The following is a 9,846-nucleotide window of genomic DNA, read 5'->3' as shown; positions in this document are numbered from 1 at the left end:
AACTCTATAAAAACCCTTGAACAATAAGATTTGATGAGCTTCTGAGTTGCCGAACACACGGAGGTGCTGGGAGAGTGTCATGCCCAAAGAGGGCATGGAAGCTCTGCGTTCCAACTCTCAATCTTATCCTATCCATCTCTTCATCTGGCTGTTCATCTGCATCCTTCATCATATCCTTTATAATAAACTGGTAAGTGTGTTTCCCTGAGTTCTGTGAGCTGCCCTACGGTATTAGTCCATTTTGCATTGGTATGAAGGAATTCCTGAGACTGGGTAATTCATAAAGAAAAGAGGTTTATTTGGCTCATGGTTCGTAGGCTGTGTAAGCATGGCACCAGTAAATGTTTGGTTTCTGGTGAGACCTCAGGAAGCCTTTACTCATGGCAGAAGGGGGAGGGGGAGCAGGTGTGTCACATGGTGTGAGAGGGAGCAAGACAGAGAGGGGGAAGGTCTCAGATTCTTTCTAACAATCCGAACTCATAGTAACTCATTACCATGGGGAGGGCACCAAGCCATTCATGAGGAATCTACCCCCATGAGCCAAACACCTTCTATTATGCCCCACCTCCAACATTGTGGATCACATTTTTAACATGAGATTTGGTGAGGAGAAATATCTAAACCGTATCAGCTAGAAAATTAATCAAAACCAAGAAAGTGTTGTAAGAACCCTGATTTATAGCCTATTCATCAGAAGTGTAGATTACGTCTATTGCATGTGATTGACATCTGAAATGGGGGTAGTCATGTGGGACTGAGTTCTGAATCTGTGGGATCTGACACTACCTCCAGGTAATCAGAAGTGAATTGAGATATAGGGTACCCACACATCTGGTCACAGAAGTGTTCTGTGTTTAGTGTGTGAGTAGAGGGAAAAAACAATTTGTTTTTTTCCTTTACAGGCATGCATCAGAACTTCATTCTTTTTTATGAAGAAATACATTTGAATGATAGTTCATATTATAGATATAACACATTTTCTTTTTCCATTCATCAGTTGGTAACATTTGGGATATTTTCACCTTTTGGCTATTATTGAAACTGCCTTTGCAAAATTATGACTGAGACAGTGAAAGAGATCTAACCTGATTGACTCCATCTTGCTTTTAACGTTTAAGCTGTCCTTGTTCCTTCCAGGGTGTAGGCTGAACTAACTTTGGGAGGAACTTAGTTTATAGTTTAAAACTGAGACGATAATAGTCCTTTCCTAAAACAAACCTCCTTCTTGCCTGGGGACTAGACTGCCTTTATAAGGACTAACAAATTTGCCACAAGATTAGAAATTATGGCTTAGGAGACATGCAGCTGGAGGTTACAAGATTCTGACCTTCCCTAAACTGCTCCTAAGATCAGTGCTTGAGATATTTTGCAGACCCTGCACTTGATGGATCACTTGGCACCACCCAGATTGATAAACTGGCTCATCTGATCTTGTGGCCCTCACCTAAGAATTGACTCAGTACAAGATGACAACTTCAACTTCCCATGATTTCATTTCTGACCCAACAAATCAGCGCTCTCAAATCACTGTCCTTCCCCCACCCACCAAATTATCTTTAAAAACTTTGATTCCCAAATGCTTCGGGAGACTGATTTGAGTAATAATAAAACTCTGGTCTCCTGCATAGCTGGCTCTGTGTGTATTACTCTTTCTCTATCTGTCTTGATAAATTGAGTCTGTCTAGGCAGTGGGCAAGGTGAACCCATTGGGTGGTTACATTATGAATAATGCTGCTATGAACATTTGTGTACTAGTGTTTTAGTGGACATATATTTTCTTTCTCTTGAGTTTATACCTAGGAGTGGGATTGCCAGGTTATATGGTATATTAGTCCATTTTCATGCTGCTGATAAAGACATACCCAAGACTGGGAAGAAAAAAGGGGTTTAATTGGACTTACAGTTTCACATAACTGGGGAGGCCTCAGAATCATGGCGGGAGGTGAAAAGCACTACTTACATGGAGGTGGCAAGAGAAAATGAGGAAGATGCAAAAGCGAAAACCCCTGATAAAACCATCAGATCTTGTGAGACATACTCACTACCATGAGAACAGTATGGGGGAAACTGCCCCCATGATTCCCTCCCCAAACACGTGGGAATTGTGGGAGTACAATTCAAGATGAGATTTGGGTGGGGACACAGACCCAAACCATATCATATGGTGACTCTATGTTAAATTGTTTGAAGAACTAATTGCCACACTATTTTCCAAAGTGGCTGCCCCATTTTAAATTCCCATCAGCAGTATATGAGGGTTCCAATGCCTCCACATCCTTACCAATACTTGTTTTCTGTCTTTGATTTTAGCCATTCTAGTAGGTGTGAGGTGATATCTCATTGCGGTTTTGATTTGCTTTTCTTTGATGACTAATGATATTGAGCAACTTTTCATGTGTTTGTTGGCCATTTGTATACTTTTTATGGATAAATATCTCTTCAGAATCTTTGCCCTCTCCTTTCCAATGTGTGCCCAGAAGAATGGCTCCCACAAAGAAAGGTGGCAACAAGAAAGGCCATTCTTCCATCAATGACATGGTAACCTGAGAATACACCATCAACATTCACAAGGGCATCCATGGAGTGGGCTTCAAGAAGCCTGCCCCTCAGACACTCAAAGAGATATAGAAATTTGCCATACCAGGTGCTGTGGCTGATGCCTGTAATCCCAGCACTTTGGGAGGTTGAGGCACATGGATCACTTAAGGTCAAGAATTTGAGACCAGCCTGGCCAGCATGACGAAACCTTGTCTCTACTAAAAATACAAAAATTAGCTGGGTGTGGTGGTGTGTGCCTGTAATCCCAGCTACTTGGGAGGCTGAGGAAGGAGGATCACTTGAACACAGGAGGTGGAGGTGGCAGTGAGCCAAGATTGTGCCACTGCAGTCCAGCCTGCTGGGTGACAGAGGGAGACTCTGTCTGAAAAAGAAAAAGAAAAAGAAAAAGAAAAAGAAAAAGAAATTTGCCATGAAGGAGATGGAGATTCCAGATGAGGGGATTGATACCAGGCTAAACAAAGCTTTCTGGGCCAAAGGAATAAGGAATGTTCCATACTGTATCCATAAGCAGTTGTCCAGAAAACGTAATGAGGATGAAGAATCACCAAGCAAGCTCTATACTTTGGTTACCTATGTACTAGTTACCACTTTAAAAAAAAAGTGCCACTGCAAATGAGAACTAACCACTGGTTGTCAAATCAAGTTATAAAACGGCACACACACACTCTCTCTTTCTCTCTCTCTCTCTCTCTCACACGCACACACACACACACACAATCTCTCTTTTTAAGAGATGATATCTCACTACGTTTGCTCAGGCTGGCTTGCAGTGGCTATTCACAGGCATAATCATAGCATACTACAGTCCTGACCTCCTGGACTCAAGCAATCCTCCTGCCTCAGACTCTTGAGTAGCTGGGACTGCAGGCATACGCCACCGTACCCAGCTACTGCCCAGTTCTTAAGTGGGTTATTAATCTTTTCATTATTGAGTTGTAAGAGTTCTTTATATATTCTAAATACAAGACTCTTATCAGATAAATGTTTTCTCCCATTACATAGCTGTAATCCCAGCTACTCGGGAGGGATTACAAAATGATGTCCTTTATAGCACAGGAGTTTTAAATTTTGTCCAATTTAGCTATTATTTCTTTAATTGGCTGTGCTTCTGACATATTTAAGAAATCATTGCTTAGTCCAAGATCATGATTACCCACTACATTTTCTTCTAAGAGTTGTTCTAAGTCTGTTTCCTCTTCTCCAAAGTGGAGCAAGTTAATAAAAACACTTACCTTATAGTAATGTTTTAATGCTCCACTGAGTTAGTGTTTGTCTAAGCTCATAACACATCTGGCACATATAAGTGCTCTATAAATGTTAGTTCTTAGAGACCACCAAGTGTAGCTTCCCAATACTTCTTATTTTTATTTTTATTTTTTGAGATGGAGTCTCGCTGTGTCACCCAGACTGGAGTGCAGTGGCCCAATCTCGGCTCACTGCAAGCTCCGCCTCCCAGGTTCACGCCATTCTCCTGCCGAGTAGGTGGGACTACAGGTGCCCACCACCACGCCTGGCTAATTTTTTGTATTTTTAGTAGAGACAGGGTTTCACCGTGTTAGCCAGGATGGTCTCGATCTCGTGACCTCTTGATCTGCCTGCCTCGGCCTCCCAAAATGCCTGGATTACAGGCGTGAGCCACCGCGCCCGGCTCCAGCACTTCTTTACCAACTTCAACATCTCAATTTTAACTTCTCTATCAGAGCAAGGGTGTAATTGACTTTTTACATTTATTACAAATAATACATAATCACAATTACATTGTTTAATGTATATTCTGTTATCTAAAACTGCGATGGTTACTTTCCAAGCTCTAACTTTTGGGTGCATTCCTATATTTGTGTTATGCAGGATATTACATGATATTGATCATTTTAGCATTACCATACAAGCTGTGTTTTTAATGAAATGGAATTACGGCAATTTTACTTTGCATTATATAAATCAGAATGTATTACAGCTGTTAATTTGGATAGTAAAAATAGTCTCTTTACACAAAATAGATGAAAAAGGGAAAAACCCACCAAAACACTTTGTTTCCATATAATTATATGTTCCATTTATTTATGGAATAAATGACCAGCTAACAGTATAATCTACATTAAAGCCATTATCATTCTTCATGAAGTTGGTTGGGAGTTATCTAAAGCTCTAGTTAGTCCACTTTCTTCTAGTGGATAAATAATGTGAACTACTACCAAGGATGTTTTAAGAATCTGGCTGGTAAGCTTCATTTCCAATCTACTTCTAGGTCAGTGGTTCTCAAATTTTAGTTGCATTAGAATCACCTGGAGGGTTTGCTAAAACACAGATGCTAGGCCCCACCCGTACAGTTTTTTGTTTGTTTGTTTGTTTTTGAAACAGGGTCTCACTCTGTCACCCAGACTGGAATGCAGTGGTGTGATCATGTCTCACTGCAGCCTTTGCCTCCCAGGCACAGGTGATCCTCCTACCTCAGCCTCCTGAGTAGCTGGGACTACAGGCACATGCCACCACACCCTGCTAATTTTTGTATTTTTGGTAGAGATGAGGTCTCGCCAGATTGCCCAGGCTAGTCTCAAACTCCTGGGCTCAAATGATCTGCCGTCCTCGGCCTCCCAAAGTGCTAGAATTACAGGTGTGAGCCATCGTGCTGGCTGAGAGCCTAGAGTTTCAGTAAAATTGGAGTACAGGCCTGAGAATTTAGATTTCTAAAGACTTCCCAGGTATTATTGACACTGGTGGTTGGGGCCCACATTTTAAGAACCACTGCTGTAGTGCAGTTAACAAACATTGAGGATATCTAGTCTACAGTTTTAAGTTGGCCAACATCCAGAAAATTCCATGGTTCTTCAAGATTCCATCAGATATACTGAATCTCCCTAGAGGATCTGTGGAACTCCAAACATCTCACAAATCTTATAGCCTTCTAGATAAAGATGGGAAAATTTGAAAAATTAGGGGGATGGTACTCCTCAAATTTCTAGGAAAGCTTAAGACCCCTGGAGACTCCACTGACTCTTGAGTGCAGACAATAGAGTTTATCATGCAGCCTAACTATGTGCTTGGTCTAGTGATTTTGTTTTGATTTATGTTCCACAGCAGAGCAGGCCCTGTGACAAACTGGCTTCTAGCACCCAACTCTTGCTCAATGAATCCTTTGTAAAAACAGGTCCATTTTATACACTCCTAAATTTATAGCCATTTCAGTGAGTTTTATGATGATTATAATTTGCTTTCTAGTCTCTCTCAGAGCTGACACTTTTGTTTGACTAATAAGCTTTCCTTCCTTTTTCCTTCTTCTGGTTTTGTTTTCTTTGCCAACAGCAGTAGGCCTATGACTTGAGTAATGTCCTTGGTCTTGCTTTAGAATTGGAGTATAACCCATCCCAAGCAAAAAATTAATGGGGTAAGTTCGTCTTTAATGTGAACTCACAATGCTGGAAAGATATAACTCTGGGGCCACCATTAACCATGATCTCTGCAACAAAGAGAAAGACTCTCTTTAGCATGATACCAAAGTTTGGGCTCATGAAATGATACCCTGAAATATGGAGATTTGACACACCGAACCAAAGAAGCAGTCTCAGGTCTCTCTGACTTTCCCTACTTCTTAATCCTCTATCTCTCCCAAAGCACAGGGTGAGGCTGTTCTCTGGATTTCTCTTCTACCTAGAAACTGGACCCACCACAGAAGAACATAATTGCCATTGATCCTTTCCTCCAAATTTCATTAACCAGAGAAGATTATTATATCACAGAGGAAGAGCCCACATTGGGCTATGTCACACCCAGAGCCCGCATAGTGTTCTCTGGTCCCATTCAATTCTTACAGACTTATTTACTAAACATTTTCTGTGCAATGGACCCATTCATTCCCCCTAAAAATAATTATGCCTCAAAATGGCCACATTTTCCACATCTTCTTTTCTTCTATGAAGAAGGGTATATAAGCATCTGAACCTCATTGGGTTGTTGGATAATCATGTTCTTGCAATACCTCCATGCATAAGCATGTTACATAAATTTGCATCTATTTTTCTATGAATCTACCTGTTGTCAGTTCACTTTCAGCAAACCTTTAGAGGGCAGAGGGGAAACTTTCCCTCGGCCCTTACACCAACATACAAAGAGAAATAGAGCCAAGAAAAGAGAACTTGATGACATTGTTTGAACCTGGATTAATAGCAATAGCTTTGTCATTCTGAATTATTTGAGCCAATACATTTCCATTTTAAGTTAGCTAGTTTAAGTTGGGTTTCTGAGCTGAGTGTGATGGGGCACACCTGTAGTCCCAGCTACTCAGGAGGCTGAGGTGGGATAATAGCTTGAGGCCAGAAATTTGAAGCTGCAGTGTGTTATGACCATGCCTGTGAATAGCCACTAGAGCTACTGCACTCCAGACATTGTACTGGCTGGAGTGGCAGTGAAGGGCTCTGCTTCAACTACTGTGGAGGAGAGTTTTCTTTTTTCCTTTCTTTATAGGGCAGGGGCAGAAAAGCCTCAGTAGGCTGGGTGTGGTGGCTCACACCTGCAATCCCAGCACTTTGGGAGGCTAACGTGGGAGGATTGCTTGAGCCCAGGAGTTTAAGACCAGCCTGGGCAACCCTGTCTCTACAAAGATACAAAAGTGAGCCAGGTGTGGTGGCATGCCCCTGTATACCAACTACTCAGGAGGCTGAGGCAGGAGGATCACTTGAACCCAGGAAGCAGAGGTTGCAGTGAACTATGATCTCGCCACTGCACTCCAGCCTGGGTGACAGAGTGGGACTCTGTCTCAAAAAGAAAAAAAAGTCTCACTAAACTCAATCAACAAGAATTTATACTAGGGAGGGCAAAATGACAAAACAGCAAATAAGTTTTGTTCATTCCCTAGTGCTAATATGGATAATTTTTCCTGGTTCCAGTTAATTGGGCATCAGAATATTTTGAAATAAGGTGTCATTGAACTACCCAGGACAATGAGTGGACAGAGGATGTTTTACCATGAAATTCTCATTTTGAACATACCTTTCCAGAAATAGATGAGTAACACAAGGTACTTCATTTTTGTAGCAGAGACATAGTCCACATGTTGTTTGAATTATAGAAGAAAGACTTAAAAGAGGTATGACTCATTTAAAATAAGATATGGAGAACTCTCCATTTTTCTCTCTCTCTCTTTTCTCTTTCTCTTTTTCTTTGTTTTTGACAGTGTCTCACTCTAAAGCCCAGCTGGAGTGGTATAGTGGCATGATCATGGCTCACTGCAGCCTTGACTTGCCAGGCTCAAATGATCCTTCCACCTCTGTCACCCAAGTAGCTGGGACTACAGGTGTGCACCACCACACCTGGCTAATTTTTTATATTTTCTGTAGAGATGGAGTCTTATCTTATTCCCCAGGCTGGTCTTGAACTCCTGGGCTCAAGTGATCTGTCTTGCCTTGATCTCCCCAAGTGCTGGGATTACAGGCATATGAGCCACCACACCCAGCCAACTCTCCTTCCAATATGTATTTTAAATTATTTTTTTGCAAGGGAACGTTTCATGGTGGATTTTTTTGTCAAGGTAAAAAGAGCAAAGAGAGTATTTAAACTGAAGAGCAACCTCTTTACAAGCATTGTGTGATTCTTGAAAAGGGACACTCCCGACAGTCCCCGGACCTGTCTAAAACAGCGTGTATACTGGACTGTGCATTACCTAGCATAGAGGAAAAATTGAATACTTCTATATGATAATTGAGATTTTTGAGCTACATTTTGCCATAAGGATGGTACACAAGGGTAGCAAAATGTGGTGTCTGGCTATTGTTTTTGTTATTGTGTGGTTTTAAATAATTAGTAAGATGTTAGTGAAGTTCTCCGGTAAATGAAAAGTGGGGATTGTAATTTCTACAAGGAATCTTCATGGATATGCCACAGATATAGTCCCTCAACTGAATTCCTTCTTTTATTAAATTTTTAAACAGAGTCCACTGAGTGGATTATCCTTTCTTACAAATATCTCTTTCTGTATGTATTTGTTTATTTATATTTTTGAAACATAGTCTCGGCTTACTCTGTTGCCCAGGCTGGAATACATACAGTGGCATGTGTGATCATAGCTCACTGTAACCTTGAACTCCTGGACTCAAGTGCATCCTCCCACCTCAGCCTCCAGAGTAGCTGGAACTACAGGTATGCACCAACATACCCAGCTAATTTTTAAAATTTTTTTATAGAGACAGGGTCTCAATATGCTGCCCAGGATGGTCTCCAATTCCTGGCCTCAAGTGATCCTTCACCTCAGCCTCCCAAAGTACTGGGATAACAGGGATAAGCTCGTGTCCAGCAACAAATAATGTATTCAAATAAATATTTTAAATAATGGGAAACAATTCATTATATGAACTGCTACCAGAGGGCTTATCACAAATGCATTCATTTCCTAAACTGGATTTTGTAGTATTTTACAAATACAATATTGATGGTATTTAATTATTTTAAGTAGCCCTGCAAAATATTTTAGAACTTAATACTATTTGCTGTTCTATCATATGGTCACTTCCTACATGATTTCTTTCTTGTTCTATTGACTAAGACTGGGCTGCTAACTATAAATTTGGCCTCATAATTTTTATTAATTTTTAATTAATTAATTAATTAATTAAATTAATTAATACAATTACATAATAATTGTATATGCGTATAAGGTACATGACATTGCAGTGCATGTATACATTGTATAATTATTACAATTATTTTAAATCCATAATATGTGTCCAGGTGGCTATTGTTTTCTTGAAAACAGCTGCGATTTTCCCATGTGTCCTATTTCTAATACCTAAGGTTTTGGTCACAAAACAGGAATAATTAGTAAGATTATCAATGAGAAGAGGAAAATGTAATAATTTTAATAATTTAAATTTCTGGCCATCTAATTAATACACTGCTAATCTGGTATTCTAAGCATTGTATCTAGCTGTCAATAATACCATCATCTAACCTATTTCTTTTTGCTTCACATTGATGATTTGTTTAATTCAACTGAATTTTCCATACTAGTTTGTGTATTATTTGCTTATGGGTGAGTTAAAGGTCACACGAACCAAGCAATCTACTCACTCTCTCATAAGTACAATAAAACCATAAAATCATTAAGATAAGTAAAGGAGGTCTAATGCAAGTAACAACCTAGGTGGCCAAGGAATAATTATGTGCTAGGAAACCTAATCTAAGAGAAAGTAAACTGAGTGCTAAACTTAACTCTGAACTTTGAGGACATAGAAGATAAAATGGAATTGTGATATGTTACAGATCATACCTGTGTATCAATGAACAAACTTTTCCTTA

Source organism: Pan troglodytes, chromosome 6 (genome assembly GCF_028858775.2).
Source record: "Pan troglodytes isolate AG18354 chromosome 6, NHGRI_mPanTro3-v2.0_pri, whole genome shotgun sequence".
Classification (NCBI taxonomy): domain Eukaryota; kingdom Metazoa; phylum Chordata; class Mammalia; order Primates; family Hominidae; genus Pan; species Pan troglodytes.
The sequence above is the reverse complement of the archived record's forward strand: the minus strand, read 5'-3'. Positions refer to the sequence as shown.